General features: G+C 41.8%; 2 pseudogenes; both read right to left on the reverse strand.

The window, feature by feature from the left end:
- Positions 1-1276: 1276 nt before the first annotated feature.
- Positions 1277-2735, reverse strand: LOC131922442 (uncharacterized protein C2orf78 homolog; annotated as a pseudogene).
- On the reverse strand, positions 1277-3949 carry LOC131924870 (uncharacterized protein C2orf78 homolog; annotated as a pseudogene).
- Positions 3950-11147: the final 7198 nt, after the last annotated feature.

The following is an 11147-nucleotide window of genomic DNA, read 5'->3' on the forward strand; positions in this document are numbered from 1 at the left end:
CTGGACAAAGATAATTACCACCCAATGCCTCAGAGGCCAAAGTGTAACAAACTCTGATACTATTAGAGCACAGAGTAGCACAGAGGGTTGAAGGTTCAGGAGATGCCAGTTTTCTTCTCTCCCTTTTTCCACAGTGAGTGACAGACCTTCACAGACTTCAGCATGTGCACACTGAGGTGGGTTTGAGGCTTGTTAAAGCCATCATGGCTGAGCTCCAGTAATTCCTGCTTCCTCTTGGTGTTGAGGACAGTGAATTGATGGCTTCAGCTCCTTCAGCTTTCTTGGAATTGATTTCTCTAGTACTCTTGATCTGGTATTCTATGAATCCTAGGTCTGCTGGGCCTGCAGAGTGTGGCTTTCTGAGCTTTGCCCTCCGTTTGCTGGGCCATGTTATTAATATCCCCTTCTCTGGCCACAGCACTGACCCCAGCCTCTCTTCCTCTACCATGTCCTGATATTGGATTCTGACCAGAGATGGTATGTGAAGAGGATTAGAGCCTTTTTCTTCCATCCTCAACTGGTTTAAGGATGTGCTGAAGACACTGTACCTTTACTGGGCTTGATGGCTCCTGACGACTATGGAGCCTTTGCATTGGGTGGCTGTGGGAACCTGGAATTGGTTTAGTTCAGAGAAGGAGTTGATCATTTGGGGAAGTGAACTTCTGCCACCAGTGTAGTCATGTCTGCAAAGTCCATGCTGGAGGCCAACACATTGTGCATGTCCCAGGCTCATCCTGACCAAGACTGCTGCCTCCAATGTGGCATTATCAGAAGCAAGCTTCTGCCCTAGGCTCTCAGCATCAGTGAAGTGCAAGGGATGATTTTCCATCCTCTGTGGGCACTCCACACATGTGTTCCACATGAATTCAGATGGACGACACACAGACAAACACACATGCAAAATAAATTAAAGTATTAAATGGATGAAATCAAAGATGGAAACAACTTGAGATAAACATAGTATTGAAATGAAACTCTTCTCAGGAAGATGGTCAGCCTTGTATATTTTCTCTTTAAGGTGGGTGCTTGATAGTGTATACATGGAATCCTGTATTTCATTTCATGAAATTTCAGAAGGAGATCTGTCCCAGACCAGTAACGATTAAAGGACAGGGGTAAATGGTTTTAAATGGGAGGAAGTGTGGTGAGAACAGGAGTGTGTTTACTATAACAGTATACACTATAGGAAACATACCAAGTTCAAAGAATTTATTTTATTTGAAAATAAAAGTCAAAGAGAATAATTACTTTTGCCTTAAATAAACATTACCAGTAATTTATAGTATATGATATATTTATGTAACACATATTTCTAGTTTGGCAACATGAATAGTAGCAAAGGTATGAAGAAACCATCAAAGCCTTCTATATATACTTACTCATGGATGATATAACTGACTTTAGTTTCTTCAGTCACTTTTAGTGTCTTCAAACATTTACAAGTATAGAAACTATGTCTGACATTTATATATATATATAAATTCTTGCATCTACCAATTAATCTCCTTAACTCCATATGTACCTACTTATCTAACATTCACCCAGATCTTTAAATCCAATGTATAAATGTATATCTGTGTCTAGATCTCCTTTTATCTATGTTGAATAGTACTGTGTTCCAAAGTCTAGGCCACAACTTACATGAAATAGCCAAAATAGTAGAAGTTTCCGTATCCTTCTGACTCTGAAGGAAAGGCTGTGGTTTTCCCAGAGAGCATTCTCTCTCTCCTGTTGAGCCTGCCTCTTCATGGCCTCCCTCTCTGGTCTCTGCTCTTCTGGGATGGGCTGTGTCATGACTGGCCCTGGAATGTCAACTTTCCTCCATGGAATTGGTTGGTGGGTGAAGTCTTGCAGCAGATATTGGATTTGAGGTTTGGGAGGTGATGGGGCCTTGTTCTTGTCAGCATAGGCAAGCTCCCTCTGTAGTGAAGTGTGAGATGATGCCCTGTAGGATTCTGGCCTACAGAGAGCTGGCTGAGGCCCAGGTCAAGGCTGGATGGGTTTGTTATGTTACCTCGTGTGGCACTGGTCACAATAGGCAGAACTGTCTTGTCAGAGGCCATCAAAGAAGTGCTGGCAGGAGCTGGTTTAGATGGCTTGAGTGTGGTAGGCTGAGCCGAGTGGGAATGAGGCCTCACAGGGTATACTGCAGGGGGCCTGCATGAAGCCAGGGAGAGAGGCTTTCTAGAAATCAGTCTGGCTTGAGGCTTGTCCGGGGCTGGGAAAGGCAGAGGTACTAACTTGACCTTCCCAGGTGGGGGCAGCTCATAGTGGGATGGAGAGAGCTACTTGCAAACACTGCTCTCTGGTCTTTGAGCATTGCCCAACGTTTTAACAGGGCCTCGGCCATCACATGGCACATCCTGTAGTGATGTGGTGCCTGGCTCTGTTCTGGGATCTTTGTTGCACTTGAAATTTAGCAGAGCCTGGGTAGATGAGTTGCCATTTTTTTCTCACTCTTCTTTTCCAGTGTGTGAAGGACCTGCATGGAGCATGTGCTTTCCGAGGTGAGTTCGAGGCTTTTTAAAGCTGTCCTATATTTTCTTCCTCTTGGTCTTGGGAATGGTGGGCTTCTCTTATGTCTTGACTCTGTTACTTGATGGCTTCAGCTGCTGTATTTTGCTGAAATTGTTTTCCCTAGTCCTCTTAGTCCCGTCTTGCCCCTGCACCCTAGTTACCCTGGGCTGGCTGGGTGTGGCTTCCTGAGCTTTGCCTTCCAAATGTTTGTTGTTCATGTTGTCAATAACCCCTTCACTAGCTGCAGCATTGGCCCCAGCCTCTCTACCCTCCACCAGGTCCTGGTGCTGGATTTGGGCCTGAAGAGCTCCATGAAGCAGATAAGATAATTTCTTTCTTGCTCCCCTATTCAGAGAGTCCTATGATCCTGGAGCATTCCTGAACCTGATCCCTCCTGATGACTGTGGAGTCTTTGGAATGAATTGCTGTGGGATTTTCCCAGTAGTCTAGGTCAGTGAGGGAGTTTAAGAGTTGAGGAAGGTGAATATCTGACAGCACTGTAGTCATGTCTTCCAAGTCAATGCTTGAGACCATGACACTCTACAAAGACCCAGGCTCTCCTAGACCAAGGCTATTTCTTCCCAAGATGGCATTATCAGAAGCTGGGTAATGTCTTAGTCTCCCATCATCAATGTAGTTCAGGGGCTGCTGCATGTCAGGGTGTGCTAAAGGGAGGAGGGATGAGCCTTGGTTTTCTGTACTGCCCTCATAGGCATTCAGCAGCTTTGATTGCTCAGCAGTCATCTCTTCCACATTGCTATTCTCTGTTTGTTCCAGGCTTGGAGCTGGAGGCAAAGAAGGAATTCTGAAGGACTGTGAATGAGGGCAGTTAATGACCTGTCCCCATCAACAGGTGGTATCTTCATCTGGGTATCCTGGGTGCAGACACTGCAGCAGTCAGGACTCTGTAGCAGACAGAGTGTCAGGCCTGAAGGTGTCAATCTTCAGGCTGTCTCCATTTCCACCACTGGAAAAGAGTCAAGGAAGGAGTCAGTGCCTGGTAAGTGAGATGATCCCCTTCTTTCAGTGCACCTCAGCACTCAGGTTCCTTCAGTAGTGGGCCAGGCATTCCTATGAGCTATGCTTGAGTAACAATGGTACCACCTCGGTTTACAGACACTTACTAACTACTCAGTTGTTCCTGGTGAACATTCCCTGTCCTGTTTTTGGAGGAGTGTTAATCTGAGTATTTCATTGTTGTAATAGATCACAGCCCCCAAAATTCATAGCTATATTAGCCACATATGGTTTTAATTTACCTCTCTGTCCTTCTGGACATATACATTCAAGCGATCTTGTGCTTTGTTTCACTTGAGATAATGTTCCAATCTCTAACAGCTGAGTATATACCTCCTGAAGCAGCCAATTTGGATGCCAAAATTCTGGTGCAATTATTGTCACACGTGTCTACCAAACCATCCAAAAATGTCATTTATTCGTATTTTTAATATTGGTCTTTGTTCACTTATAAAATTTTGCCAAAAAATTTGCTTCATGGTTTCTCCTGAATTTTCTATTCTCTGCCTCAACTCTTCTATCACCCCAAGCAGCCTGGTTTATTCCAGTAGGCATCTGGTTATTTAATTGCTCTGAGAAGGGGTTTCTTCTATGATGGGAGGAAAGGTCAGAAGTGAATTTTCTGTGGGGGCCTGCATGAGGCCCCTCTGGGAGTTTCCCGAGGACTGAGGCAAAGGATTAGCTTGTCTGTCCCTTGTTGATCTGCATTCATTGGTCCAATGTTTACCCTTACCACACATTCTGCATAATCCTGAAGGGAGGAGTATTCTGTTGCCATTGTTCCTTGAATAAACCTTCTTTCAAGGAATGCCTTGTTTACATTCCCTTTTCAAATGACCTTCTTTTCCACACCCAAAACATATGACATGTTTCCTCAAAACTTTTGTAATTGCTTCTCCTATCCACATATGATCATGGTCATGAGACTCAACATGGCCACACGTTGGGTGCCAAATGTAGACAAATTTCTAAACAGTTTTATTAAATAAGAAACACAGTGCCAAATACAGGGGTAAAATCCATAGAGATCAGAGTGATAGCCACCAACTAACCTTAGCTCACCACGTCGCCATAGCTTCCCAAGAGATCCTTTTCCTGTGTAACCTCTACCTTTATTGCCTTGTTGTTTTGCCTTTTCATTGGCTCTTAACCCAGCCACCTCACTTCCTCATCATTGCCTCTAATACAGACCTCCAGGTCTCTATGGTTGGTAGTGGGATTAAAGGCATGTGCCACCAAGCTTGGCTGTGTCCTTGAACGCATAGAGACTGTCTGCTTGTGATCAGATTAAGGTCATGTGCCACCACTGCCTGACTTCTGTTTATGGCTGTCTATGACCTCTGATCTCCAGGCAAACTTCATTTATTAACATACAAATAAAATATCACATTTCAGCACAAATACAATATCACCACACAGCTCCCCTCCTGTCAGTGCTTCCCATGGGATCCCACTGGAGAACTCCTGGATAGGAGAGTGCCAATGTAGGCTTCTGTCCCTGGTCAGTCAATGCAGTCACCATGGTCATGCCAGCTGGTAGGTAGGGGCATGCACTGTCCATGAGCTGCGGGCAACAAGTGCTGGAGTCTGATGGCAGGAGCCATGCTGAACTCAGAGCTGGGGTGGAGACCCTGGAGAAGTTGCACACACTTCCTGCTAAGGGCGTGGCATTCCTCAGCACAGGCACAGAGGGCTGCAGAGCACATTCTGTCCCAAAGAAAGGTGCACTTTGGAAATTTTCTGTAGGAAGCAAGAGGACAATGGGAAGATGGCAGCTTTGTAGTTTCCTGTGGGGAGCCATGTAAGGAAATGGGACCAAATAAAGAAACTCACTCTAACCTGGAAATCAGAGTTAGTGAGAAACACACCCTGGCTCTGGGACACATGCCAGTGAAAGTAACACTTTAGCCCTCAACACAGAACCTAAGAAACATACCCTGACCCTGATACCAGAGCAAAAGAAACACACTTTGTCCCTCAATTCAAATCCAGTGAAAGAATATGCCCTGGCCCTAAAATTAGATCCAAAATGCTAAAAAGAATTAATGAGAATTCCCACAACCCTCTGAGACTCCAACTGTTTCCTGAGACAGAGCCTGCCAGAACCCAATTGGACTAAAAGGTTAGTCTTTATCCTCATACCTGAACACCCCAGCCTCTAGGTTTTGGGCCCTGGGGGCACAAACCTACACCCCCACACCACCACCCATTGCAGTCCTAGTCACAGTTCAGTGGGCAGATAGACCTCCTGCAGGGAGGTCAGACTACCACCATCCCCCATCAGGCCCTGTAACCCACAAGCCCCACCTCACTCAAATCCCACTCACCCTCCGAGACTGCAAGTGTTCCCTGAGACAGAACCTGCCGGTGCCAGATTGGGCTAAGAGCTACTCCCTGACATAGAGCCCACAAGCACCAATTGGACTAAGAGCTGCTCCTTGAGACAAAGAGTCCACTGGCCCCAATTAGACCAAGAGCTCCCACTGTACCAAGAGAGGCTCCCTCAGACACAGACACCACTTTCTCCAAGTGGAGAAAAAGATGGGTAGATGCCAGTGCAAAAATTCAGTCAACAACATAAAAAACAATATGGCACCGTCAGAACCTACTTCAGCACATCTGTACACAGAAAAAAGAGAAGGAATTGACCTTAAAATGACCTTAAGAAGATGATAGAGATCTTTAAAGAGAAAATGAAAAATTCCCTTAAAGAATTCGAGGAAAAGTCAAACAAAAAATGGGAAGAAATCATAAATCCCTTGAAAGCCAAGAGAAAGCAATTCAACAAGTGAGGGAAGCAGTTCAAGATATGAAAACTGAAATCGAGACAATAGAGAACACACAAACTGAGAGAATGGTGGAAGTGGAAAATATGAGTAAATGAACAGGAACTACAGATGCAAGCATAACCAACAGAATGCAAGAGATGGAAGAGCAGATCTCTGGCGTTGAAGATAGTGGAAATAGAATAATCAGTCAAAAAACACTAAAGCCAACAAAGTCGTCACCCAAAATGTCCAGGAAATTTGGGACACCATGAAAAGACCAAACCTACGAATAATAGGGATAGAAGAAGGAGAAGAACACCAACTCAAAGGCACAGAAATTATATTCAACAAAATCATAGAAGAAAACTTTCCCAACTTAAAGAAGGAAATGCCTATAAAGATTACAGAACACCAAATAGACTGGATCCAAAAAAATGTCCCCTCACCACATAATAATCAAACCACTGAACATACAGAATAAAGAAAAATATTAAAGGCTGCAAAGGAAAAAGGCCAAATAACATATAGAAGCAGACCTATAAGAATAACACCTGACATCTCAATGGAGACCCTAAAAGCCAGAAGGTCCTGGACACACATTATGCAGAAACTAGAAAGCACTAGAAGGAAAAATCCAACCTAAGGAAGTTAGATACACCCATGAAAACACAGGCAATAGATAGTTCCACACCAACAAATATTAAAGAAGGGAAATATACAACACTACCTCCAAAAATAACAGGAATTAGCAATAACTCATCATTAATATCCATTAATATCAATGGTCTCAATTCACCTATAAAAAGACACAGGCTAACAGAATGGATACAAAAACAAGATCCATCCATTTGCTGCCTACAAGAAACACACCTCAACTTCAATGACAAACACTACCTCAGAATAAAAGGCTGGGAAGACTTTCCAATCAAATGGATTTAAGAAGCAAGCTGGTGTAGCTATCCTAATATCTAATAAAATAGACTTCAAACTAAAATCAATCGAAAGAGATGGGGAAGGACATTTCATATTTATCACAGGGAAAATCCAACAAGATGAAATCTCAATTCTGAATATTTATGCCCCAAATAAAAGGGCACCTACATTTGTAAAAGAAACATTACTAAAGCTTAAATCACACATCAAACCCCATACACTAGTAGTGGGAGACTTCAACACCCCACTGTCACCAATGGACAGGTCTGCCAGACAGAAACTTAACAGAGAAATAAGGGAACTAACAGACATTATGGCTCAAATGGACTTAATAGATATCTATAGAATATTCCACCCTAACTTCTTCTCAGTACCCCATGGAACCTTCTCCAAAATCAAGCACATTCTTGGTCACAAAGCAAATCTCAACAGATACAAAAACATGAAATAACCTCCTGTATCTTAATTGACCACCATGGCCTAAAGTTAGATTTCAACAACAACAAAAATTACAAAAAGCCTACAATCTCATGGAAACTGAATAATGCCCAATTGAATCACCAATGGGTCAAGGAAGAAATAAAGAAAGAAATTAAAGACTTCCCAAGATTCAAAGAAAGTGAATGTACAACATACCCAAACTTATGGGACACTATGAAATCAGTACTAAGAGGAAAATTCATAGCACTAAATGCCCACATAAAGAAGTTGGAGAAATCTCACACTAGTGAGTAGTTAATAGTACATCCAAAGCTCTAGAACAAAAAGAAGCAAACTCACCCAGGAGAAACAGATGCCAGGAAATAATCAAATTGAGGGCTGAAATCAATAAAATAGAAACAAACAGAACAATACAAAGAATAAATGAAACAAAGAGTTGGTTCTTTGAGAAAATCAACAAGATAGATAAACCCTTATTCAAATTAATGAAAAACCAGAGAGAGAGCATCAGACATGAAAAGAGAGATATAACAACAGACAACAAGGAAATCCAGAGAATCATCAGGTCATGCTTCAAAAACCTGTACTCCACAAAATTGGAAAATCTGAAAGAAATGGATGATTTTCTGGATAGGTACCACATACCAAAGTTAGTCAAGACCAGATAAACTATTTAAATAGACCAATAACCCCTAAGGAAATAGAAATGATCATTAAAAGTCTCCCAACCAAAAAAAGCCCAGACCAGATGGTTTTAGCTCAGAATTCTACCAAATTTTCAAAGAAGATCTAATACCAATACTCTTCAAATTTTTCCACACAATACAGATAGAAGGAACATTACCAAACTCTTTTTATGAGGCTACAGTTACCCTCACACCCAAACCACACAAAGATGCAACAAAGAAAGAGAATTACAGAACAGTCTCTCTCATTAACATTGATGCAAAAATACTCAATAAAATACTGACTAACCGAATCCAGGAACACATAAAAAAATTATCCACCATGACCAAGTAGGCTTCATCCCAGGGAATGCAGGATGGTTCAACATATGAAAATCTGTCAATGTAATACACCACATTAAAAAAAAAAACTGAAATAAAAAAATACATGATCATCTCATTAGATGCTGAAAAAGACTGACATAATCCAACACCCCTCATGATAAAGGTTCTAGAGAGATCAGGAATACAAGGAACATGCCTAAACATAATAAAGGCAATTTACAGGAAGACAATAGCCAACATCAAATTAAATGGAGAGAAACACAAAGCAATTCCACTAAAATCAGGAACAAGACAAGGCTACCAATCTCTCCATAATTATTCAACATAGTACTTGAAGTTCTAGCTAGAGCAATTAGACAACAAAAGGAGATCAAGGGGATACAAGTTGGAAAGAAAGAAGTCAAACTTTCACTATTTGCAGATAGTATGATAGTATACATAAGTGACCCCAAAAATTCTACCAGGGAACTCCTACAGCTGATAAACTTCTTCAGTAATGTGGCAGGATACAAGATTAACTCAGTAAAATCAGTAGCCCTCCTATATACAAATGATAAATGGGCTGAGAAAGCAATCAGAGAAACATCACTCTTTAAAATAATAGCCACAAATGATATAAAATACCTTGGGGTAACTCTGACTAAGCAAGTGAAAGACCTGTATGATAAGCACTTTCAGTCTCTGAAAAAGAAATTGAAGAAGATATCAGAAAATGGAAAGATCTCCCATGCTCATGGATAGGTAGAATTAACATAGTAAAAATGGCAATCTTACCAAAAGCAATCTATAGATTCAATTCAATCCCCATCAAAATCCCAAAACAATTCTTCACAGACTTGGAAAGAAAAATACTTAACTTTATATGGAAAACCAAAAAACCTAGGATAGCTAAAAGAATCTTGTAAAATAAAGCAACCTCTGGAGGCATCATGATCCCTGACCTCAAGCTCTATAGAGCTACAATAAAAAAAAACAGCTTGGTACTGGCATAAAACAAACACATGGAGCAATGGAATCAAATTGAAGACCCTGACATTAATCCATATACCTATGAACATACGAACAAAGAAGCAAAAAAAGTAGTACTATGGAAAAAAGAAAACATCTTCAACAAATGGTGCTGGCATAACTGGATATCAATGTGTAGAAGGCTGTAAATAGATCCATATCTGTCACCATGTACAAAACTTAAGTCCAGGTGGATCAAAGACCTCAACATAAATCTGGTTACACTGAACTTGATAGAAGAGAAAGTAGGAAGTAGTCTTGAATGCATCAGCACAGGAGATGACTTCCTAAATATAACACCAGTAGCACAGACTCTGAGAGCAACAATAAATAAATGGGACCTCTTCAAACTGAGAAGCTTTTGTAGAGCAAAGGACATGGTCAATAAGACAAAATGACAGCCTACAGAATGGGAAAAGATCTTCACCAACCCCACATCTGACAAAGGGCTGATCTCCAAAATATATAAAGAACTCAAAAAGCTAGACATCAAAATACTGAACAATCCAATTAAAAAATGGGCTACAGAGCTTAACAGATAATTCTCAACAGAAGAATCTCAAATGGCTGAAAGGCATTTAAAGAATTGCTCAACATCCTTAGTAATCAGGGAAGTGCAAATCAAAACAACTCTGAGATACCATTTCACACCTGTCAGAATGGCTAAGATAAAAAACACTGAAGACAGCTTATGTTGGAGAGAATGTGGAGCAAGGGGAATACTCCTCCACTGTTGGTGGGAATGCAAACTGGTACAGCCGCTCTGGAAATCAGTATGGTGGTTTCTCAGAAATTTGGGAATAAGTCTTCCTCAAGGCCCAGTTATACTACTCTTGGGCATATACCCAAGGAATGCCCAATCTTACCACAAGGACACATGCCCAACTATGTTCATATCAGTATTATTTGTAATAGCAAGAACCTGGAAACAACCTAGATGCCCCTCAACTGAAGAATGGATAAAGAAAATATGGCACGTATACACAATGGAGTACTATTCAGAAGTTAAAAAAAATGATATCTTGAAATTCGCAGGCAAATGGATGGATCTGGAAAATATCATCTTGAGTGAGGTAACCCAGACTCAGAAGGACAAACATAGTATGTACTCACTCATTAGTGGATACTAGATGTGAGGGAAGGGATGGCCAGACTCCAACCCATAGCTCCAGAGAGGCTAGCTAACAGGGAAAGACTCTAGCAGGGACACATGGATGGCCCAGTGAAGGAGAAGTGGATGAGATCTACATGAGCAGACTGGGAGTGGGGGTGGTGGCAGAGGACGAGGAGTGCAGCACGGGAACATAGGGAAATGGGAGGGTCGAGCTGGAACAGGGACAGAGTGGGAGGGCAGGGAGAGAGAGATCATGACAGATGAGGACATCATAGGAATAGGAAGAGGTAGGGTGCCAGGGAGGCTTTCAGGAATCCACTAGGATGACCCCACCTTGGA

The sequence above is a fragment of the Peromyscus eremicus genome, chromosome 1 (assembly GCF_949786415.1).
Source record: "Peromyscus eremicus chromosome 1, PerEre_H2_v1, whole genome shotgun sequence".
Taxonomy (NCBI): Eukaryota; Metazoa; Chordata; class Mammalia; order Rodentia; family Cricetidae; genus Peromyscus; species Peromyscus eremicus.